The 26,461-nt window shown below is 42.8% G+C and overlaps 1 long non-coding RNA gene across 1 annotated transcript; it reads left to right on the top strand.

Annotated features, from left to right (window-relative positions):
• Window positions 1-9,461: 9,461 nt before the first annotated feature.
• Window positions 9,462-25,036, top strand: LOC117466414 (uncharacterized). Its single transcript, XR_004554278.2, has 3 exons — window positions 9,462-9,525; window positions 15,931-16,167; window positions 24,947-25,036. It is a non-coding gene; the product is annotated as an uncharacterized lncRNA (long non-coding RNA).
• Window positions 25,037-26,461: the final 1,425 nt, after the last annotated feature.

Genomic DNA, 26,461 nt, shown 5'->3' with positions numbered 1-26,461 from the left:
TGTATAACTTTGTTTTCTATCCACATCATCTCTCCAATATTTTTTTTTTCTTTTTCAGTCTTGCACTGCAAATGTATTAAAGGTTGCCTATTGTGCAAAATCCACTTTTTCATGTCTTACATACATAACCATGTGTCCCCTCTGTGTAAAGAGATTCTAAAAGTTTCAGGAAAAAAGATTTGCTCACTTTTTGTCCTGATCCATTAAAAACCTGTCTGAAAATGAGCTGATCAGATTTTGGCCACTTAATGATGTTATAACGACATAACGCTTGTGCAACCATTAGCCAATCACCAACCAAGGTAAGAAGAAGAACAAGAACAAGCAGAACAAGAACAAGCTGACTCCGAGCTGTCCGAATTCAGGCAAGCTTTTTGAGTCCTACCCCGGCTGCGATCGGCTATTCTCGTCTACTTTCGAGGCGAGCCGCAGCTCATCTCAAACAAGCCTATTGTGTTCTTTTTAAACAAATATCTCTCAGAGGGGCGTGGGGAGTGGGGAGTGGCTCCTTATTTTCATCTAAAGTAACAGACAGAAAATCAGCACTTTGGAAACAGGGCTGAACGCTGGTGTTTCAGCCAAACACTTCAGAGACATGTTTTGTATACATTTATATTGATGAAAAACAGTATATTAGGGGGACCTTTAAATCGAGCTAGTTTTCTGGGAGCCCTGATTGGAGTAAAAATATATTGTATATTGCTGATGATTTTAAAGATGTGTCAAGCATGACTCTAGGCAGGGGTCGGCAACAGGCGGACCGCGGTCCGGATCTGGATCCGGACCCAGACACCGACCTATACGGACCCGGACCTATAATCAATACATTAATAAGGGATTTCAATGTTGACGGGGCGATTCTATTTTAACCGCCGCCGACAGGGGGCGAAAGAGACGAGTGAGCGATACAGGGAGAGAAACACAGAAGAAGAGACAAGAGCGCGGCAGAGAGAAGTGGAGAGGAAAGTGAGTGAAGAGAATAATTAGCGATACAGGGAGAGAAGACGGAGAGGAGAGTGAACAGGCGTGTTAGCGGCAGACAGGGAGAGACAAATGATTACACATGGCGCTCTCCAAGAAGAGGAAAGTGGACAGTGAGAACACAGCTTTTAACCCTGAGTGGACTCATTCATGTTCATCATGCCCACTGGGAGCACAGAACCAGTGTGTCTCATCTGTTCAGAGACCGTGGCGCTCATTAAAAGTGCCAAAACGCCACTATGCGACAAAACAAGTGTTTGACCAAACATTCCCTCTCAAGTCAGAACTGAGTTAACAAGAAATAAGCAGTCTCAGAGCCCAATATGATCAGTCCACCAGGATCAAAATTAAAACTAAATATCGTTCCAGGGCAGGCTAACCGAGGCTAACCAATGAGCACCTGCATGTGTGTATGGCCCTGACACCATTTCAGCCCAGATTTAAACTCCTGGCAGGACAAGCTCAAGCTCTATTCTCGAACTGAATTTAAAAAAAGTGAGTGAGGGACTGCAATATAAGAGGGAAAGAATGATCAACTTTAAAACTGTTAAATTGTTATGATGTGTAAAGACTGATATTGTTCCATAATCGTCTGAAACTGTAAAGTAATGATGTGAAACGGTTAACAAAGAAAAAGGGAAACTCAAGCTGCTGCTACACTTTATTTTATTTATCTAAAATTAAGCACTTTTAAGATGCACATATTTCAAAAGCTATTTGATTTATTTTCTCTTTTATTTTTAAATGCAGCCCGAGAGGAACATTACACATATCCACAGTATTTACTGTATATCTGTATAGTTCAATGTTAATTGACAATAAATATTGTTGTTTTTGAATTGTACTTTCTTTATTTGACTGGCAGTCAGTTGTTGATTACATGCAGACGTTGATAAAGCTACAGCTACTTCAATATCACACTAATTTATAAAGCAAGTTAGACATTTTGATGTTCCGGACCTTTGCATGGGGACATTTTCTCTAACTGGACCTCGTTGAATTTGAGTTGAATACCCCTGCTCTAGGGGGAGACATTGTGTTAGTTTTCAGATAAATGTAAACAAAGGTTGAGTCCTCTTCCCTGTATCGTTTGTTGTTGCAACACATTGATTTATTGATTTGAACAATATTTATCTAACAAATAGTTCAGTGTTGGAACCAGCAGTGAATTACACAGTAGAGACAGGTTGAAATGGGATTCTCATGGTTTATATAGTGATAACTCAACTTGTCTCTCACGCTTTAAATAGGATGATCTTTTTGGTGTTTTGTCATCACTGATGCCTAATGAGTTCAGCTCAAACTCCTGGGTGTTTCTTCTCACCACGGAAGAAGAAAAGGTGTTGCGCAACAGATGGTTCCCCTCCTGAGAGCACAGCGTCCCACTGGAGGAACAACACTGCCGTGATTAATGAGCACACACACACACACACACACACACACACACACACACACACACACACACACACACACACACACACACACACACACACACACACACACACACACACACACACACACACACACACACACACACACACACACACACACACACACACACACACACACACACACACACACACACACAGTAGTTTGACACTGCAGGTGATAAATATGTGGTTCAGTTATTATGATACTGCATTGTTTTATACAGTCCCACTGGTACAACATGTATAAATAACACACACACACACACACACACACACACACACACACACACACACACACACACACACACACACACACACACACACACACACACACACACACACACACACACACACACACACACACACACACACACACACTGTTTTTGTCCTGTACTATTCTTTTCTTTTCAGATACACACCCCTGCAGATCTGTATTCCTGTGAGGAAAGACAAAGATGTCCTTTAGTAAAGAGGCTCCAATTCATCAAAATCAGACAATATTTGTTTAATGACCCAATTTTCAAGTCGATTTTATCTATAAAGCACTTTTAAAAGCAACAGGGTTTTGCACCAAAAGGTATCACAAAGCAGGATATATGTCTTAAGGCATTTATGTCATAGATGTTTCAAAACCAATTTTTTTTATAACAGCACGCACTTTAGCAAAATGTCGGCCTTAATTAAGGTTGTGTACATCTTAAAGGCGTTTACAGACTCCAACAGTAATATGGAAACACTGTGTTCACCTCAGATCGGAGATACATATGCTGACAGATAGTAGTAGCTTTTTGCTCTGTAATTTAATTTCTGCTTTATCTTTTTGTGAATCTGCCTTGGGGACGGGGCAGATAGCTGGTGCAAGTGATTTTCAATTCATGGTGCTATCAGTGGCTGTGATCCAAACTGTGAAACACCCCTGAGACTTGATGTTGTCTCGCATGTTTATCATGATGGCGAGGATGACTGTCTGTCTGTCTGTCTGTCTGTCTGATGCCAACAGCTAACAACACACATAAGTGCTGGATGATTGTGTTGGGATGCAACAGAGATTTCTTCTCAATTAAAACACAAAAGATTATTTTTGGGCTGAAGAGTTCTTGATGTGTGAATCAACATTAGAAGAGTTCTCATCCAGTTCCTTGGCAGCAGAAGCACTGTGCCTGCAGATAAAACAACATCTGATTATCTTGATTGCACAATCCTTTCCAGCATCTTTTTATTGTCTTTGTGAATTTGTTGTGTGACAGTTTCTAACTCAGTCAAGATTACAAGTAGCTATTTGTAGCTCAGAGCCTTTAACCTGGCTCGTTTGCTCCTCTATAACTTGAACCAGCTGAGAAAGCGAGTGACTCAGTGAGAATGAGTAAGAAACTCTGAGATCAGATGGATAAAATGAGTAATGTTAATGGGGCCGCTCGGAGTGACAAACCTACTGGGAATTATCAACAGACTTTCCACTCTACATGGATTTGAAAATGGTTTCCCATAATTGTTTTGCTTTTTTCATGCTATATAGATATATAGATAGCTAGATAGATAGATAAATGAATAGATACACACATACATACATACATACATACATACATACATACATAAATACATAGATACATTGATCGTAAATTGGGAAATAATTATGCTATCAACATCAATAAATAAATACATATACACACACAACACTAGAAAACTTAATATCCATCATGTATCTATAGATTAGTCAATATTAAATAGAAAAACATATCTTAGAATACATTATAATAGACCAAACTACCACCAATAAAATCATAACAAAGGATACTTTAAAATCGGAACTACTTTGCACATTTATATATTGTTTAAAGTTTATTCAGTATATAAGTCTGCAAAGTAGTTTCGTTTTTTCTAATTTACATTTCATTTTTCATTTCATTTCAAACCTTTATTTAATCAGATTGGTCCCTTGAGATCATAGATCTCTTTTTCAAGGGAGACCTGCAGCATATAGGTTCCACATGAAACATAAAACAATAAAGGACATCATACATTATTTACAGGCATAAGGTGTGAAAATGAGATTGAGTGTTTGGAGTACATTTATCTGACAGTATCTCATCTCGTGCCATCACAATATTTAAAGCGTTAACGCCTCTGAAGAACAGCTCAGGCTACATGGTGTAAATGAGCTGATTTATTGTGGAGATGAACGCACTCAGTCGGACATTGGCTGTAAGAAAGAACATCTGTTTTTGAAACCACAGGCCTGTATCATCTGTATATTTAAGTATGAACAGAGTCTGTCATGGTTAAACTCTGCACTACAGTACAGTTTATAACAAGTCATATTTAGTGGTGGGAGAAGTACACAGCAAAAACCACAGTGTACATTGTACTCTATAAGAGTACATTTAACACCAGTCTCGGGGTGTATATAGGTACAAGAGTTTGGTGTTCTCTGAACACTGTCAAAAGTGTAACATATAAACTCCAAATAAAGAGTTAGATTTGAACACTTTGGGAGTCAAAATATACTCTACTCAGATTACATTTTTAGGTAAAAGTAGAAATATACTAAAATCTAAAAACACTCAAAAAACTACAAAAGTATTTCCATTAAAATAAACTTAACCTGTTAAGCCCCAAGCCTGTTTTTCAGGTCTCAGGCTAAAAAATGACATTCCCAGAACAAATGACAATAACTTCCCTTCTAACAGGGGTAAATTAATTATCTTTTTTCTCAAAGCAATGATAAACCTGTGAGTTGGATGTAGAAAAGTCAGAATCAATATAGATTTATTTTTATTTTAAAGTAAATTCAGATTGAACATAGTAAAAAAATGTAAATTATAGTGTCCGTCCAAAAATAAACCATAACTTATAGTGAAAACCACCCTTGAATGATGGGATAGTAGACTAAAAGCTTTATGAATACAAACTATATCATATAATAAGTACCCTGTATCAAGATTGATGCAAAACAAGTGACATTTTACCTTTTTAGAGAGGTTTAGCAAAAAAGCAACCCACCTCTGGGGTCATTTGGGTGGAAATGGGTGTATTTGCCGTTTCTCTGGAACCCATTGGTCGATTTTGATGATTGACATCTCTTTTGAACCGTTCGAGCCAATAGAATCGAAGGGGGATTTCCACACACACACACACACACACACACACACACACACACACACACACACACACACACACACACACACACACACACACACACACACACACACACACACACACACACACACACACACACACACGCATGCACACACACACACACACACACACACACACACACACACACACACACACACACACACACACACACACACACACACACACACACACACACACACACACACACACACACACACACACACACACACACACACACACACACACACACACACACACACACTACCATTGAGAAATGAGAGCTATGCGCACACAGTTTGCCCAAATCTTAAACTCTGAAATCTGAAAACTGAAAACTAGATTTATTGCTGATGGATTATCAGAAATCATTTCAAAGTGACACAGACACATTGGATTAACCTATAGATTAACCTTCAGCAGCGTTTTTATCGTTTTAATGCCATTGAAGACAACTTTTGATCAGAAAACAACAAAGGTAAGACATATTGCCATGTTGGCTACCTAATGCTACGTGGTGTGATGTCTTTGTTAGCTTCTCATGTCGCGAGTTCGGACCGGTCAGTAATTATACTAATACCTGTAGAATCTGTGCAATCTCAGTTTGCTAATCGATATCTTGTTTGTGCTATACGATAAGTAATAAGGGTATTTTAATGTGAGTTCTGTGCTAAGTGTGTTAGCATTTTTTCGCTCAGGGCTAATTCAGAGCCTTTGTTATTACCCTTATGTTTCGTTTGCTAAAAATGGTTAATGTTGTCTGATAGCTGAGTTTCTTCCCGTTAAGTGGGTATGACACATTCATAGGTTTTTAAATGTTAAGAAGCCCTCAGACGCAACCTGCGGGGGAATGGGGCTTAACAGGGTGGCAAAAGTAGCACTTGTTAAGCGTAATGGCCCATTCAATTACTGAATTATGTTAAAGGTGGGGTAGGTAGTTTTGGAGAAACCAGCTCAAGTGCGCTAGAATTTGAAAATACACAGCCGGAAAAAATCTGCCACTTCCTTCAGACTTCCTTACAGAGCCCCTCCTCCAACACACACGAACGCGCACATGACCAATGAGGGCACGAGATAAGTTTGTGCACAGATGGAAGGCTGACAGGCCGGCTAAAATGATTGGTCGTGCTTTTTACAGTGCTACGGCTTCCACAGATGAATATTTTTAATGTATTTATTGTCAAAGCATTTAATATATTAATTGCTATCGGGATGTTAAGAGCATTCCATGGAATATAACAAAAAGTGTTTCTGAAATAAATTACATACCCCACCTTTAACTGATGAATTAAAGTGAAGGTGGATAGTTTGAAGCACACTGCTGCTGGATATCTTGACCTGAAGTTTTATTATTAGTTGATTTGCTAATAATCTGAACTAGTACAGTAAGAATAGAAGTATAAAGTAGCAAAAAAATGAATATACTAGGTTTAAGTACAAGTACCTCAGAATGTTACAGTACAGTACTTGAGTAAATGTACTTCATTACATTCCACTGCTGGTCATCTGCTGAGTCTGCCGAGGAGAACAAAGAAGGTCATAAACTGCAGCGAAACCTCCTTGACGAGACTCAAGTTTAAGCTGTGAGATGTCAGAGAGGGAGGGGTGGCTGTGTTGATCCTTGACCTCTGACCTCCCAGTGGTGGAATAACCTTTCAACTCCGTAAGAGGGAAACTGCACAGAGCTGCAGATGTGACAACAGAGCGCCATTCTGCTGTCCAACAACCAAACACTGCACTGTGTGTGTGTGTGTGTGTGTGTGTGTGTGTGTGTGTGTGTGTGTGTGTGTGTGTGTGTGTGTGTGTGTGTGTGTTAGCCTCCTCTTCATTAATACAGTTAGCTTTGTCAGATATGGGACAAACAGAACAATAGAGCTGAAACACCAACAACACGTGTTCTGTATATTTCTCTATTTCTGCTTGAGGAAAAAAAATTGTTTCCTGTCTTGCTTCTCTCAGATTAAATAATTAACTTCGCCTCCTGCTGCAGTCATGGAACATTATTAATGAAAAAAGTAGTCCAAATGTAAACATAAGTAACTTAATTCAAGAAACATATATATAAAAACTATTTAAACATCCTTGCAATAAAAGCTTTCTGAAATAGGAAGAGTAGAAGTCCTACGCTCAAAATCATAAAATTAAGTAGACTAAAAGTTAAGTACAATGCAGAATGTCCAATTTCAATAGTGAAAATTAAAGTACCGCATTACAACTACTGATGCTTTAATACATATCATTTTGATGTCATTTGCAGCTAGTAACTGTATATCCTGCTCAGTATAAGTATAAGCAGCAGAAGTAGAGTTTAACTATTTAACCTACTTATGTATAGTTTAATATATGTATAATTGTTATAAGAATCTCATCATCTGCTATTTATCGAAAAGGAGGAAGTAATTAGTCTGTTTGAGTAATTGAACTTAAGTTATAAGTATTTATTTTTAGGTACTGCATGAACTTACTGCTCATTCTCCTTAAATACGACTGAAAACCACTTTTGTTCGTGTGAGTCAGTCAGTCAGTCAGTCAGTCAGTCAGTCAGTCAGTCTCTCCCACGGCCACCATGAGAACTGTGGACAGGAAGGATGAATTTAACGTTGATTAGACATGGAATTCAAACACAAACAGTATACGACCTGATTCATATTTGTCATCTGACCTCTGTGTTTGTCTGTTTTCTCTCTGATCTCTCATGACTTTATCACTCAGCTGATTTGCTGGAACTAGTTTCTCCAGACGTGCGTATTGATATGTTCCTCTGCAGTGGAGAAGTCCCTTGAGAGAATGAAATGTATACAAGAGAATAATAAGGAAATAAATCTGGTATGTTGTTTATTTAAATTCTTATTTCAGATGTGAAGATTTGAGCTCAGCTATTTCCAGTGGTTTTTATTTTGTCCGTCCTGCTTTTTAACATTTGTTATGTATTTGTTTTATAGCAGCCTATGTCCTTTTGTTTTATGATACTACCAGACAGTTGCTACCGTATGTATTTAAAACTTTTTTTTTTATTCTTGTAGAGCACCTTGTAACGTGTATTTGTAGTGTCATAAAAAGGTGTTACAAAGCTCTAATATTGGGTTTTCTTCATTTAAAAAAGATATATTTGACCTCCTTCATGTGCATCAGTTGTGCTGCCTTCAGGATCAGCAGAAAAATCAATTCCCCACTCGGAAAATAGGCTTAATTAGTCAAATAAGTATAAGAACTAAACATGTTTTAGTTCCTCTCCATGACTTTCAAAAATTTCTAAGAATTATGATGCATTTCTAAAACAACTATTTCAAGTAACTACAATAAATCATTCAATAGTTGCTATTTGATTAAATGAAAAGTCAGCACAAACAGAAATGTGTTTTAAGGAACTGAGTTGCAGATTTCTGGGAATTTGTTCTTTTGATATATGGAGCATATAACTGAGAGCCGCTGCTGCATGTTTAGTTTTGAACTCTGGGGACAGAAAGCAGAACTGAAACATACCGGAGAGTCACAATGGTTTATAATGTAGCAGAGGATCAGAACATATTAAGTATTAGGCAGAACCTAATCCTTTTGGAAGCGGTTCTTTCAAATAAACTGTTAAGCTGCCCATTTGAAGAAAAGTTTCCTGCCCATTTATAGTATAGATTATAGCCAATTTAATAAACTAGACTGAAATGAACTGACACTCCCCAAATGCCAATAGACCAAGCTAGAGCCCTCTGTGTGATTGGTACTTAATGGGTAACCTGAAAGGAGTCAATAGTAACTAATCATGTGTCAATTTGATCCATCCTGTTACTAAAATAAACGGTCTGATTTTCTAGGTCTCACGCCCCTGGTCAGAACAGATGTTTTGCTCCAGAGGCATTGTGGGTCTGTGTTGCTGTGGCGATGCCTCCAGTATCACCAGCTGTACTTCTCCCCGATGTCAACATCGCTACTGGCAACTAAGACGAAAACAACAACATAATTTTCATCAACATGGTCTCTAAAAATGGTAAGGGGTAAAACCTTAATTTGCATAAATACAGGAAACTGTATGTGTGTGTGTGTGTGTGTGTGTGTGTGTGTGTGTGTGTGTTTTGCTTCAGTCCTCAGAAACCAAAGCCTTTTGTTGTCTTCTACATTGGCCAAAAGGGTCCACACACTAAAGACAGAAGTTTAGTTCTGAATAGAAACCATGTGCAGATTTCAGAGCTTCCCTCTGATGGCATTGAGCTGACAGGAAGTGACCTCACTGCAGCTCTAGTCTCTGATTGGTTGGAGGTACATAATGTGCCTCTCACCTTACAGGATGTCCCATTCCTGCTATTCTGTCTCACTTCCTGTTTGTTTATCTTAAACAGGATAATAAACATCATGATGGGAAATTCACAAAAATGGTTACAATAGAGATTCAAAACAAACGCGCGCGCGCACGCACGCACGCACGCACGCACGCACGCACGCACGCACGCACGCACGCACGCACGCACACACACACACACACACACACACACACACACACACACACACACACACACACACACACACACACACACACAGCATCTGTCAGCTCAGCTGGTCGACAAGACTTCCTTGTTGTTTTGGAGAGAGATGAATGAACAGTAGAGATGTTGTCAGGGTAACATTCAGAAAACATCATGTTTGAATATTTGACATCCTCTCGAATCTGTGAGGTCTTAAAATGACACACATTGCTGAGGGTGTAAAAAAAAAAGCCATCATACATTAAACCAAAGTAAATATTTAGCCATTTGTATATTATGATTTAACACTGTTGACTTTATTAAACTATTAACAAAGTCCAAGTGCCTCAAGAAGGCAATCCAACACCAAGAAAAACTATAGGTTACTTACGTAACCCCAGTTGTCAGAGTAACATGATGTGAGATGTCTCACGATGGGCTGCGCCTCATCACGGAGCAAACAGAAGCATCAATCTCATTACGCTAATCCTGATTGGCTGGTGATCTTGACGTCAGCGTCAGGGAATTCACCCCCTATAAGTAGCTTGCGCCACGACGCATGCGTCATTCAAAATAAGCACCTCTTCTCGCTTCACCATAGCAAGGAGGGCCGTCTGGTGAGACATCTCACTTCATGTTACTCTGAGGCTTGGGGTTACGTAAGTAACCTATAGTTCTCATTCATAACACTCCGTTCGATGTCTCACTATGGGAAATTGTAGCTCCCGTATTGCCAGACGAGCTTATCTCGAAAATCACCAAACCAACCAGAACTTTAACAGGTAGAGCTCTGACTCAACCAGGTGCCCAGCACTGCTTGAGTCACACTGGGAGTAGAACGTCCAGACTGTTAAGAGGCGAACAAAAGTGAGCGGCGAGGACCAGCTCGCCGCTTGCACCAATGTCTGGGATGGGAGACATCCTGGACAGAGCCCAGGATGCAGCCAGACCCTGAGTCGAAAGAGCAGGCGGACCCGAGGGTGCCTGCAAACTCTGACTCATATGGGCCCCAAAGCAATTGCTTCCACAAACCAGTGGGAGAGCCGTTGCTTAGTAACAGGCTTGCCCTTATAAGGGTTAGCCCAGGACACAAGGGGTTTGGTCATTATGACGAAGCACCCTTGATCTGTCCCTGTACGTGCGTAAAGCACGGGCTGGACACGGTAAATCCGGGCCGCTGTTCCCCGGAGGAATACAGTGGCAGGGAGGATGCCTCAATGTCAAATGTGGTACCTGAACCAACCGCCTTAAGATAAAGGCACACTCTGTTTGCACTCTGTTTGCCCTGGGGCGAACCGAGTGCATGAAGACTGTACAGATAGCGCATGAGTGCCACTGGCTCGCTTGGCAGCTGCCAGGGTCAGCTTCATGTCACACTGTATTCAGATTGTACCACTCACGGGCCAGGCCCATAGAGCCAAGCGCTCTGGGTGTGGGTGAAAGATCGCCCCCCCCACTTGGGACAGTATGTCCCTGCGTAGTGGGAGCTGCCATGGCTGCCCGCACAGCAGCTGATATATCTCCGCTAGCCAGTACATAGCTGGCCAGTGCGGAGCTATCAGAATAAGTGTGTGGCGTTGCTCTCTCACTCTGGCCAGAGTTGGGGGTATCAGAGCCAGGGGTGGGAACGCGTACAGAAGGCCCGGGGGCCAATCATGCGCGAGTGCATCCACGCCTAACGGTGCATTTAGATCGCGCATCGACAAGAACAGCTGACACTGAGCGTTGTCTTTCGATGATCCATCGCGGCTCTGCCGTAACGCACCCACAGCTGGCTCACAATCCTTGGATGTAGAGTCCAGTCTGCATAAAGTGGTGTACCTCTGGACAGCAGATCTGCCCCGAGGTTCAACACACCCGGTACGTGCGTCACTCTCAGAGAGAGGAGACGTCTACCGCTCCATAGGATAAGTTTGCGCGCCAGTGTGTGTAACTGGAGAGAACGCAAACCCCCTTGGCGGTTAATATACGATATTGTGGTCGTATTGTCTGTCCTCACGAGGACGTGATGTCCACTGAGGAAAGGCAGGAAGCGTTTTAGGGTTGAGAAACACCGCTAAAAGCTCCAGGTAATTTATGTGCGCCCGCTGGAGGTCTCTGCTCCAGAGACCCCTCACCGGGCGACCTTCATAAATACCTCCCCAACCTGTCAGACATGCGTCCGTGGTGACCACTTTCCGTGAAAGGACAGCACCCACAGGCACACCTCGTACTAGAAAAGTCGGGTGCAGGCATTGGCGCAGTGCCATTACGCATTTCACAGTAACCATCACTCTCGGGTTTAGTTTTAGGGCGGCCACCCAGCGCTGAAACTCCCTCATGTGTAACGGCCCATCCACACTACAGCGTCGACAGCGTCGACAGCGTCGACAGCGTCGACAGCGTCGACAACTCCAATCTGCCCATTCACTTTGAATGGGGTGACGTCACGTTGCCTCGCTTTTTCGCCGAACTGAATTGTGGGTAGCATAGCGGTCCGTCTCCGCCGTATCCGGCATCAGAAGTTGAACAATGTTGATGTAAACCAGTCGTTTTGTCGCACGAGCCGCAGCAGAGATGTGTGAGTGAGCATTCTGAACTTATATCTTTTTAGATATTTGTTCAGAGCCCTCAAATCAAGTATTGGCCGAATTCCGTTCCCTCCCCGTTTGGGAACGAGGAAGTACTTGGAATAGAAGCCGCCCTGACTCTGCTCGGCGGGTACAATAGATATAGCCCTCTTTTCTAGGAGTGAGAGAATCTCTCTCTCCAGAATGTGGGCTGACTCTCCTCGGTCCTGCGAATGCAGAATGCCCGAGAAGCGAGGGGGGGTGACAGCGAATTGGAGTCTGTAGCCCTGTGTTACTGTCTTGAAAACCCAAGCAGATGATGTGAGCATCTTAGTTCCACCGCCTGTAATCCGCCTTTTGAGAGATGCCGTAGCTGCTCTCAGAAGGGGGACAGTTGACGGGCTGTTTATTGGTTTTATTGTTTTTCTTTGTCATCTTTTGAGCTGCGCCCTCGGCCTAAAGCTTGGATGCGTCAGCGGCAAATGTTTTATGACAGAAAAATCAACCAATGTGTGACATGTGTTTGTGCGGACTTGAGGATGATGTTGAGGCATCTCTCGAGGCGGCGGGAACACATTTAGAGCTGGGGAACCGTGGACTTCCAGCTCTGTCACAGAGGGGAGAAGGAGAGGCTGTCACGCCGCTCGCTTCTTCTTCCTCGACTGCTGGCCGAAATTCTGGGTTGGCTGCGCCTGAGCTGCAGCCGGAACCGGAGATTTTCTAGGCCAACTTGCCCTTGTCTCCAGCCTGGGCTGGGGACTCGGGGCGGGCTGCGACCTCTGCGTCTTCGGTGCTTTAAACCGAGTAGGGTTCGAGGCAGCATGGGCGAAGGACTGCTGCTGCGAAGGACTGCTGCTGCGAAGGACTGCTGCTGCGAAGGCAGCGGCTGGACCCTTCGAGGGAGGCAGAGGTGGAGTGCCTCGTCCTCCTTCTTTTTCGACTCACACCTCCTTTGCATGGAGGCGAGAGTGGAGCCGAAAATTCCCTCGGGAACGATGGGCATATCCAGCACATCCTCCTTTTCCCGGTCTGGGAGGTTAGTGAGGTTGAGCCATCTCGCTCTTTCCTGCACCACCATAATCCCCATTGCCTTGCCCGTGGCCTGGACGGCACAGCGTTGGACACGGAGACAAATGTCCGTGACCGCTGCCATCTCGTCCAGAGTGGCTGCGGTCGGTTATCTGACAGGTCCTTGCAGAGCTCCGCTTGGTAAGCGGTTAGCAGCGAGGACACATTCAGGGCCCTGGCGGACAACGCTGCAGCTTTGTAGGACCGTTCAGTCATTGTCGACTGAAATCGGTCCGACTTTGCTGGCAGCGTGGGGTTCCTGCTTGGTGACGGGCCCATCCTCGGTAGGAGGTGGGCCGCTACCAGCGGTTCCATGGGCGGTATGCGGACCAGGCCGAGCTTCTCCATTCCGTCACAGTCTAGGGAGGAGGCACCCTGGATTAGGACCTTGTCGCTGAAGGGCCGGTCTCTCCACGAGACCGACACCTCATCCAACATCTCCGGGAAGACCGGAAGGAGTTGCCTCTTCGTCCGCGCTGCTTGGGGAAAATGTTTCCCTTCGTAGCGGGACCTGGAGGTCTCCTTGGCCATTTCAGGTCACGGGATGTTGAGTCTGGCCGCAGCGCGTTTACACATGGCCTGCAGGTCCATGCTCAGACAGGGTGAAGCTGGTGTGCTATCGCCCGGGAGAGCAGCCCTCGCTCCAGGCTTTGCAGCCTGAGCCGATGACATGAAGTTGTCCTCTTCCTGTTCATCCGACTCGGACAGGAGGAATGCCAAGGCGTCCTCTTCGTCCTCATCGTAGTCCAGCTCGAGGACATCCTCCGCGGGTGAGACCATGGTGGGGTCTAACCGGGAGCCCCAGCTCGGTAAAGCGTGGGGTCCCGTTCCCGCGTGTCTTGCCGTCACCGGGTCCTGGCCTGCCAGGGCGCGGGATTCCGGTTCTGTAGCCATCGCAGATAATGAGCCCCAGACCGACACGGGGGGGGGGTTCACTCTCTGCGGCGGACGCCCCCGTGTCTTGACTGCCGGCCGGCGGGTCAGTGGACATGGGGGGGGGGTCCTGCTCCGACAGGCTAGCTTGGCGTGCTATCCGTCGGCGGAGGCTCTTCGCGGTGAAACGGACACAATGTCCGCACGAGCCGGGGTTGTCGATAGTGCCTCGGGCGTGTTCCAGCCCGAGGCAGGACGAGCAGACCTGGTGTGTGTCTGTGCCCGAGATCTTCAACCCGCAGCCGCAGAGTCGAGCCACCGAGTCGAGCCACCGAGTCCCTGACTCCTCTGGTGTGAGGGAGAGGGGCGTCCATCTTGTTCGCCTCGTGGCGTGGAGAGGGCCCGCTCTCAACAGGTAAGATGGGAGAAAAAAGATGTTACCACCCTGTCCTTAATCCGGAGAAAAGGACGGTGTGGGTCTTTTATTCCCGGAGAATACTGACTGGTGTGACGATATGCTCCTTTAATCCTTTCTTCCTCCGTGGAGAAGAGAAAATAAAAAACGTCCTCGCTACCGTGGTGTCGATAGTGAGGGAGCGAGCTAGCAACAGGTGTGTTGCTAGCTTAAAAAATTCGGACCTACCTTACTTTCCGGGGAAGAGAAGGGCGAGGTCTATTTCAATACTGACTGGCGTTAGTATTACCGTCTTCCTGCAAAGCAGAAGGAGTAGCCAGCGAGCGCCCGTCGACCGAAATGGATATTTGGGTTCAGTCTGTGGACCGTTAAGCTTGTCCGGCTACTATAGAGATGTGCTCTGAAGCGAGAAGAGGTGTGTGAATGACGCATGCGTCGTGGCGCAAGCTACTTATAGGGGGTGAATTCCCTGACTCTGACGTCAAGATCACCAGCCAATCAGGATTGGCGTAATGAGATTGATGCTTCTGTTTGCTCCGCGATGAGGCGCATCCCATAGTGAGACATCGAACGGAGTGTTATGAATGAGAACAACCGCAACGGTATAAAACATTAGCATGTCAGGCTGCTCGCTGCAGTATAGACTTGCTAGAAGTAACTGTTACCTCAAAAGCCATAGAGTGGAGAGTCAGGTTGTTTCCAAATGTTTCCTTTCTTTATAAGTGTTAAGAACTCCTACATTGTGTGCAGTTAATTCTTATTGGTAATACCTGGATCTCAATTCTTGACATTCAGAACTGGGACAATGCAGACAATACAACATAACATCCCATGCCTCCAACATAATCTAGAGAGATTTATTTGTTATATGTAAAGGTTTTCTAATCATAAAGAAGCAGTGCAGGGGCTTCCCTTGGTTAACTCAGGAGGAGACAGCTGTGTGTGTTTGTGTTGTTGTGTGTACGTGTGTGTAGGATGTTATTATTCACTCTGACAGGGGTGAAGGACTAATACTCTTATTTTGACAGGCAGTCAGCCTTCAGTGCTCTTATTTTGATGTCACTTCCACCGGGCGAGGCCTTGACAGAGGTGAACTTCCTGTGACGACGGGAACAGGGAGAGACGGAAACGGAGGATGAGCCAACATCTGTCGCCGGGGGCAACGGGTGCCAAAGCCTTCCTCAGCAACGCCCCGTCCGAACTAGAGAGTCCCTCGTTGTCCAACAGAAAAGAGGAAATCCATCGCAGTCGCCATGGCTACAGAGGTATTGACATGTGAAATCATCAGTAGGAGGAAGTTAGAGTCAGTGTGTCATTTTTTTCACACATTTCTTAAAGTGTTCTTTGGAAAACTTTCTTTATAATAAGAACTTGATATCTTGCTGATTGTAAATGGGTGTTTACTTTGGAAAGTTACTTAAACTATTCAATGCGGCCCCCCATCCTCAAATCTGACATCATGAAGGTGTGGGTGGGAAAGGGGGTTTCCAAAGCTATATGACATCAGCTCTGTTGCATTATATTGGCTCCTTTTGGAGTTTAGTCCACACAAACGGCTCTGTGAGGCTGAACTGATGCAGAGCGGCACTTTGAGATAAAAGCTTTAGTCGGACCACTCAGGCTGGAGGGGCAGGGGGTCGAAGAAGTCAAGATCTGTAAGTACCTGGACACTGAATTCAACACAACTTGTCCTTCACACAACACTGGGTCTAAAAGAAGAACCAACAATGCATGTTTTTCTAAGAAGGTTTTAACATTGTAAAGCTAGAATGGTAGAAGACATCTTAATAGCAGTATATCCATTTTTTAATCAAATAAACCTCGCATCATGGTATTGAACTTTCACAAAAGCAAAAAACCTTTCAAGAGTCATCAACCATGCAACCAAAATCCCCTGTACCACTCCAACCCAACCCTCAGACAATCTTCATGTGTTATTAAGGACCCTTCACAGCTTCTCGCAGTGCAGCTCTGGCCAAAGAAAACAACCTTCCATCTGCACTATTCATTTTTGTTAAAGGCCAAATAGACAGTCACTCCTTCTGATTGCAGCTTTGCATCACATGGTTTGTGTTTTTCATTTAAGTTACGAGAGACTTTAACCCAAGATCATTTGTATCATTATGTGATGGACAATACAGTTATTGTTATGGCTAAATGTTCACATTCTTATGTTTAGCAGAAGTGATGCTTACTATGGTTATACTCTTTGCTTAGCATGCTTACATTTGATTATTTCAGCTGAGTCATGATAATGTCATTAGTTTTGTTGGTATTTGATAATAAACAATAATATGGGAAATAGAAAAAATGTTGACCCGATTATGACTCTAGATAAGGGGTGGGGAACCTTTTTCCTCTCAAGGGCCATTTCAATTTTTACAACATCCTTCGAGGGCCGTACAAATTATTGAACTCAACGTCTGCTTAAAAAACTAAAATCACAGCCCATTCATTTCGCCTTTCTTTCATGCTGTGCAAAGAAAAAGCAACCTCTTAATCCAGAGACCAAAACAGAAATATATGGACACAAGATGTGTGCAAATGTATTTAGTTTCATATCCATGTGGACATGATTTAAGTGGGGGGGGGTCTAACCTCATCTAGGGGGGTTTGGGAGCATGCACCACCAGGAAGATTTGTTTTGAATGATGAAGTTGAAAGCATCAATCTGGTGCACTTTGAGAGCAACATTAATAGATCTATGGATACATCTCTCAACACCCATATGAAACAGAAATGTAAGCAGATTTTTTTCTTTATGGATATTTTACAAATCACTCCCCTTTCAAACTGTATTCTTGTTTAATAATAACTTTTTTTTACTGTCATATAGTATTTTATACCTGTTTACTTTATTCTCTTATTTTTTTAACTATAATAAAGATTTGCCTTTACCTCACTGGTTGTAGAAAAAGCTTCTTATATTCGTTAGCATAGCTAGCTAACCAGATGCTAATAACAACAAAGTTATTGACTGTATGATCAGTATGACAGATGAGCAGATCGCCACTGGGCTAAAGACACAGCCACGCAAAAACTGCAGCATGTGTATGGCTCCTTATGGTTACTGCAATTTGTGAAGTCCCGGCCCGGAGCCGCGTTCTGGTGCTCTCCGTTAGAACTGCACCCCTGTCAGACGAGACACATACCACGTGATGACACGTTAGGCTCGTGTTGTGTTCAAGGACCCTGACCTTGGCCAGGAAAAACAGGCACCTGCTTGTTAATTATTCTGCGGTCTAGATTTCTTTTCTTTTTTGCGTGTGTTTATAAATTACCTCGAGGGCCGTACCAAATGGTCTCGCGGGCCGTATACGGCCCGGAGGCCGGAGGTTCCCCACCCCTGCTCTAGATCAAAAGACAGAGACTCATCAAAGTTATCAAATGTCATCAATTTGGGAACAAGAATCCCTAAACTAAATGTTATGGCAGTCCATTGAAAAGTGTTCTTGAAAGCAACAATATGATCATTAATTTCCATGACAACCTCATCAGTAGATGTTCTGGACCAAAGACTTTTTATGCACCGACATGATCATGCTGAGGCAATAAAAGTGTGTGTTTGTGTGTGTGCGCCTTGTGACGGACAGGGTGCATTCAGGTCAACATGTGATTCTGTGATTCTTGGGCACAAGGACAAACAGTAGTAAGAGGTGAAGTACTGTCAGTCTTCAGTCATGGGTTTAAAGTCCTGGAGGTAAGTTGGACACATGACAGGAAGATGTGTTCTGAATGACCACGCACACATTAGCAGTCAGACTGATTTGGTGTCTGATGACAATGACAAGACAACAATATTATCAAAACAAAGTATTATCAAAACAATATTATCAAAACACATCCTTCTGGAGGGCAATTCAGTTCTAAAAGTATGTATTTTTTTATTGTTTAAAATCAGATAATTTGTTAAAGCTTTTTATTTATTTTAAAGCTGGTCTAGATGATGTTTGAAATACTCAATTTCTGGAGAACTGTACACGGTCCTCATTCAGAAACATTCCCTTTTTAAACAAGCAGTTGGTACATATAGGTAGAAATGTAATTGCAATTATTGTGCACAGATGCTGAAGAGTGAATAACACTGCATATTGTTTATTGTATTATAACTTAGTACTTTTTTTAACGCATGTAAGATATGCAACACTAAGCTGTATGTGGCTCTTTCCTGTAACGCTGCAAATTTCCCCTCTGTGGGACTAATAAAGGTATTCTGATTCTGAACACTGACGAATCAAAGTGTGGCTTTTTCATTAGTGGGGGTTAAAAAGTAAGGTGCAAAAATGGAGTATCTTGTTCTACAGGTACATTCAGGCACACAGATTGAGGATAAATACGTATTTTTGTAGCTTTTAAAGCATCAGAACACATTTTAAAGGGGCCCTTTTTTCTTAATTGGGGTTTCTAACCTTTCCTGCAGTGTTTTATTTGTCTGCAAATACCAAAGTTCACGTCAGAGGGAGTTTAGTTTTCACTGTTTACTTCTGTAACAAAATGACATCACTATATAACACTTCTATTGTGCTTATATTGGGTTAAGGTAAGCCACCATGTTTCATGAGCATGAACTGGACAGTGGTGGCATGTGCCACAAAAAAACCCAGTTTTGTCGCTTCCTTTTTGTGTAGATCTGTTTTCATGATGAACTGCATCCGAGTTTGTCCGATGACACTGTGTATCAAAGCATAACGAGACACAATTTAGAGGACAGATGTTAAAAAAACAGTCTTAACTTAAAGCATCTCGTCAGGAGGAAATGAGCTTCACTTTCGACATAGTCTGTTAATGAATCATCAACAGTTGGAAACCAGTCGAAGAGCAGTGGGAGAGAACACAGCTGTCAATGTATGTGTGTGTTACAGTGTGTGTTTTGCAGTCAAAGACCTCACACTGCTGCCTCTGTCTTAACGCTGACATCATCAGTTTCCATCCCCGATAAGGGTTTAGGATGTATGAATAAAAGAGGCCCCCAGTCGGTGAAAAGAACGTCTGATTTGTCAAAATGAAGGTCAAGTTTGTTTGAATTGTTCCATCATAGCTCTTCACAGTATGTAATTCGATGCACACGCCTCTAGTGCTTCATTTCACACAGACATGGTTTCCTACACACTGTGTAATGATGCTGACGGAGCATTATTCTCTCACTTTAATTAACATCCTGTACTCTTTTAATTAACATATTGTTCAAAATGTCGATCAAACTGTGTGTCGGGAAGACTTTATTAAACTGAATGTGATTTACAGTTGTATGAATTAAGCCCCGATAAGATACCTTCTGGTTCCTACTGGTACTTCAATGTCATTTCAGAGGAAGAAAACAAGTCTATTTGGAACAAAGGAGTAACCATTATCGATATAACAAGAAAGGCTAAACAAATAATTATCCATTTATTTTTGTAAATATTGCGCACCTTACATTAACTACTACAGTTATGGTTGCATATTATCATTGTACTATACTAACTTAACTAACATTACTCGATCTTCAGAACAACGGTGTTGCAAGTGCCATTTTCCAAATAAAATCCCCCGTAAGTAACCATTATCTCTGTAAATACTGTTGAACAGTTACATCTCAAATGTACTTTCTCTAAACCTACAGACTGAATAAAAAACAAAACAAACTTTTCGTTTTTTACTGTTTTCCTGTGAAAAACGAATCCCCAACTTCTTGGTTAGGTCTTGGAAAAGATCTTGGTTTGGGATGCAATCATGTGGTGGCGTCATCTCTTAATGTTTGATGTTCTCCCATTAGTCCACACGAACCTCCCTCTTTCTATAATATTGTCACCCAACTTCTTCTATTGCTGCTGACGGACATGAGTCCTGCTTCCTTCAACTGCTGCATTGCACACAGAGATGGGTGTCCTCCATCTTCCCGTGTTTACTCTGAGGCTGAGCTCATGCTCACACACACACACACACACACACACACACACACACACACACACACACACACACACACACACACACACACACACACACACACACACACACACACACACACACACACACACACACACACACACACACACACACACACACACACACACACACACACACACACACACACACACACACACACACACACACACACACACACACACACACACACACACACACACACAGGAGCTTCATTAGGGCTGATATTAGTGTGAACCGGTTATAGCTTCCTTCCCCCAAACACACCCACACATGGACCACAGGAGGTCACTGATATGAAGCCACAGCTGGATCCAACACACACACACACACACACACACACACACACACACGCACGCACGCACGCACGCACGCACGCACGCACGCACGCACGCACGCACGCACGCACGCACACACACACACACACACACACACACACACACACACACACACACACACACGGGGACAAGGTCTTGTGTGTGTGTTCACTTGTCAGAGATAAGCATGTCAGGGCCACAGAGAGATAACATTCAGGAGGAAGCCCCCCTCTTCACACACACACGCACACACTCCGGCTCTAACGACTGTTTTTAGCCGATCTGATGGTCTCCCCCCCTTCAGCTCGTTAACAGGGTATCAGTTTCCCTCCAGGAGAGATCTTCACTGCAGCTCATTAACACAATTAATTGACGCTCATTAGCTTAATGCAGCTGCATGTTAGCAGTCCACAGTGTTCATTTAAGCGTCGGACGCAACAGAATACATGATTTCACACTTCACACCAGATCTGTGAACAAATTAATGAACACATAAACAAGTCAGGGAGACAACAGCATCTGAAGACATAGGAGTCATATGATCATCATTGTCTGGGACTGTGGAACAAGCAAACAATACGTTCATCATACAAAACATAATAGAACAAAAGGGATGCACTGATAAAGCTATGGAGAGGAAGCCAGCTTCACACATTTCAGGATTTTTGCTTTTTCTCAACTTAATAAAAAGTAGATGGGAGTTATATTTATCCTACTTTTACTTGTAACTTTAATTGAATTTTCAAAGCTTTGTGTAAGTACTTTAAATATATTATATAAATCCTTCCTTCACTGTTTTTAAAAGGATTTGATGTGTAGACAGGGGAATGTTTTGCAGCCGCCAGCGGTGGTGTGGCGGCTGCTCCCTCCATTGTTTCCCATGTCGGCTGACGTCTTTTATCTCTGCCATTTGAGTTTATGATGATTGTAGTATTGTAAGTATTTAAAATGTTTTTCTTTTATATATCAATGAGTCTTGGGGTTCAAAGTCTGACTATCCAGACTGTGAAAATAAACAACGTAAACCCTTTTTGTGACTGGCTTAATTCTCAGGATTAAAGATCGATGTTGTGCAGGCCCGATGTTGGTCTCCTGCATGCAGAGTCTGTGAAAATCATTGGCCTTGGCTGCCAAAATGTCTGACTTGCATTCAGGGGCCGACTGGCCATCTGTGTGTTCTGGAGAATCACAGAACAACTGGCACATCATTTATCATTTATCATTTTTTATTTTGATTAAACATCATGAAAGTTGCACATTGACACGTGTCAGAGGGCGACAGCTCTGATGCAAACCGTTGTTGCTTACACACAGTGTTGTAGTCAAGTCACCAATTCACGAGTCCAAGTCACCCTCGAGTCACCACTCTTCGAGTCCGAGTCCATGTCCGAGTCACCAAGGGAGAGTCGTAGTCGAGTCCGAGTCCAAGTCCGAGTCACCCAAGGAGTGTCCAAGTCGAGTCCGAGTCCGAGTCATCATTACCTGTGTTCGAGTCCGAGTCCAATTCCGAGTCACTTAAGAAGAGTCCAAGTCAAGTCCGAGTCACAAGTCTTCATGTATTAATCTTCGTGGATATATGTTTTGAAATGTAGCTGCTCCTCTACATTGCTGTTATCCTGTCTATTGAACTGCTGTGAAGCGAGTTTGGCAACAATTATTGTAATAGGTGCTATACAAATATAAAGCTTATTTCTAATATTAATATTATTATTATATATAAATAAACTATATTTAAAATGAGTTACCTTTTAGAGAAGTGATTATATTTGTATGCCAATATTTTCCTATGGTAAAGTTTTCGTTTTGCACTTTTATTTTGATAGTAATAAGATCGGGACTCTTATTTTGAAGGAACTTTTATGGGTTAAATCAGTTTACTGATAAAGATTTATCCCCAGAAAGCACATGGCTACTTAGCATGCAAAATGACGTCATTCTGCATGTTAAGTATGTGCTTTCGTTATCGGCTGAATCTTTATTTATTGATTAGATCACGTTACTCTGATGATAGTGTTCAAGACAGCCTATATGTCTGAACTCGATCCTTAGAGTAATGTGTTACGGAGCCTTCTCTTCTATATTGTTTCCACATAACGAGCATTTTGCGCTGCTCTTTTCCAATGTGGAAGCAGAATGTGTGAAAGCATACAGCATGATGCGGGGTGTGTCTGTAGACATCTCTAGACTGGAATAGCGGGGCCCAGTACGTGAACTCGCCATACAGGATAGAGGACATCAGACTCCAGAGAAAATGTGCTCGAGTCCGAGTCCAAGTCGGAGCGTCAATGTACGAGTCGAGTCCGAGTCATCGTGGGGGGGTGGGGGGGAATTCACGAGTCCGAGTCCAAGTCATCCTGTGCGAGAATTCACGAGTCCAAGTCCGAGTCGCGTCAATCAGTGCGCAAGTCCGAGTCGAGTCACGAGTCCCGAAAATCGGCACTCAAGTCCGACTCGAGTCCGAGTCCAGGACTCGAGTACTCCATCTCTGCTTACACACCAAGAAAATATATCATTGATAATATTCTGAGTTAAGATCAAAACATTGTGACACTGCTGCTGGCTCTTTCCTTTTCATGGAAGGCATCAATTGTTGTTGGCTGGGCTGAGTCAGAGTCTGGGGCTGTTGTTCAGTCCCATCCGGTCCCTGTTCGCGTCTGGAGAAACCTTAAGTGTTGATTGGAGGCGTGTGGCGCAGTGGAATTGCTCCTGTGGGGATTGCTCACTTTGGATAAAAGCGTCTTACATGTAATATAATGTAATGATTGATGTGTCGCTATAAGGGTCCAGCAGGCGTAGTGCATTAGTAGATTGCTAAGTAAAACTTTGAAAAAAGTTTCTAAAACATTACACAGCTGTGCAACTGTTCTACCTGCTTTGAGTCAGTTACTAAAGGAACAGCCCAAAAATAGGATGCCACTTGGGCTGTGTGTCGCACGGTATCATATCGTTACCGACTGAGACATTTATGTATCATATCGTGTCTCTTGCACCCTGCATGAGTTGCATATTCATGGAGGAGAAACACGCCTGCACTGACTGACCCGCGGATGGAAGAACAACCGTCGGCGGGAAGTTCACTTCCTGGGGACAAACAATGGCTCTTGTTCTAGACAGGATATGACATCATCATGAAGGACTATAGGACAGGAAGCGGCTAATATGGGTGCTCTCCTCTTGTAAAGTGAAGCATCGTTTCTGTGCAACGTTCACATTATTGGGCCATGTTGTGTATCCAAAGTAATCCTGTTTACATTCTTTCATCACTGTGTGGATAATAAGGACGATCACAATGAGAGGAAGGTTCAGGGAAATATTTGTTATAGTTTTTTATGGGAGCAAAATGACCAACCTTGAATAAATAAGCAATGCACAAAAATGTCATCAATTACCAAAAACACATCTATTTAAAAAATGTTTTATCAAGTTAACTTTTAATGTCATTTTTTTAACTTTGTAATTTTTTAGATTGAAATTCTTGTATAGCACTATATCCTACAAAAGCGGTTCAGATTGCATTATTCAGAAGTAGAAACAACACAAAACAGAGAATAATGCATACAACCAAAAGAACACATACTGTACATACAAGCAGGCATACTGTACAAATACGTCTTGTTTATTTAAGAAAGTGCCCGAGTGAAAAGAAAGGTCTTTACTATGTAATTAAACAATTGTTTTTCTTTTCTGGAGGGCTTCGCATTGTCTTCACAGTTTAAAATCTTTCATAGTCAGAAACGTGGAGCAGGAAACACGAGCAGTCCCAGCTGACTGATCACATCTCTTGTGCTCTGATGTGTTGTTACAGGTTGGAGCTGCTCCACACCAGCCGCACACGGAAGGATTCATCCAGCTGCGTTTAGTTAAGTGTGAAGGAACCACTGTCTGCTCCTCCTGACAATAAAGCACTGAACACAAACCTGAGGACAGACTCCATTGTACTTTAGCTGTTCACACAAACGAAAGGTTGTTACAATTATGAATTTTTGTATTTATAAAAAAATGTATGCTGCTTTCAGACATGGACCTCCTAATGTAATTGTGATGACATGATTTTACATGTTGGTGTCATGTCCGAATAAAACCAAAGTGACTCTTACTGTACATTATAGGCACGAATCAAATCCTAAATCCTCTTTAGACGGGGAATATATTGCTTGTCTTATCCATCCTTTAAAGAAATGACTCTAGATGTGAAAGCACAGCAGCATGGTGCATGAGATAAATTCAGCTTGGTTTAATAGTGCAATAATAAAAAAAGGCGGGCGTTTATAATGTTCACTGCATTCATGATGAATTTAAAACATATTTGCTATTGTAGCCTTAATCTTTGACATTGTGAGCATGCATGCGCTCCCCTGGCTCTCTCACTGATTCATTTTCTCCTTCATTTTATTGTTTAATGTTATTAGAAAGCAAATTATTTTGCCTGTTTAAATATCCGAGATTGTTATCCTGCTGACAGGGTGAATCAGAAAATGGCTTTATGTAGTTTGTCGTTTAAATTGAAGGGCTTGGTTAAAAACCGTTTTACTCCCAAATGTTGTTACAGATCCTAAATGGCCTCTCCTGTTGCATCTGTTACATTACCCTACAGGCACATAATGGCTGAATGGTGACAATATATCCCTTTAACTGATAGAGCACAGCAATGTTACAAAGTCAATGTCTGGAAAATAGGATTTAGTTTGAAGCATCATAAACTGAACCCCTCATATTTTCAGATGGACTGTTCCCCTTCTAACACTTAGAAAAGCTGGATGGTGGACTTGGATAAACGCGTACATGCTGTGAGTGTTCAGAGTAATGTGACCTAGGCCTATCTAATTTTTTAATCACATTTCTTTGTGAATCTGGATTGCAGCTAAAGAAACTCTCTGTGTAGAGTACTTTCCTGTGTCAGCAGCCCGTCTGTGTGTCCGAAGGCATTTTCATAAGTAACAGCTTGTGTTGCCTGTGGGACAACTCACACACACACACACACACACACACACACACACACACACACACACACACACACACACACACACACACACACACACACACACACACACACACACACACACACACACACACACACACACACACACACACACACACACACACACACACACACACACACACACACACACACACACACACACACACACACACACACACACACACACACACACACACACACACACACACGTACTCACACACAGTCTAACTGCTGCAGGCCTGTAGCTCTTTACTAATTTAACATATGGCTGCAAATACACAGTAAACAGTCTTCTTGATTTGTATCATTAATTACAGTTTTATTTTAAATAAGACAGACTGT

Source organism: Pseudochaenichthys georgianus, chromosome 21 (assembly GCF_902827115.2).
Source record: "Pseudochaenichthys georgianus chromosome 21, fPseGeo1.2, whole genome shotgun sequence".
Lineage (NCBI taxonomy): Eukaryota > Metazoa > Chordata > Actinopteri > Perciformes > Channichthyidae > Pseudochaenichthys > Pseudochaenichthys georgianus.
This window is presented reverse-complemented; position numbering and strand designations above follow the sequence as displayed.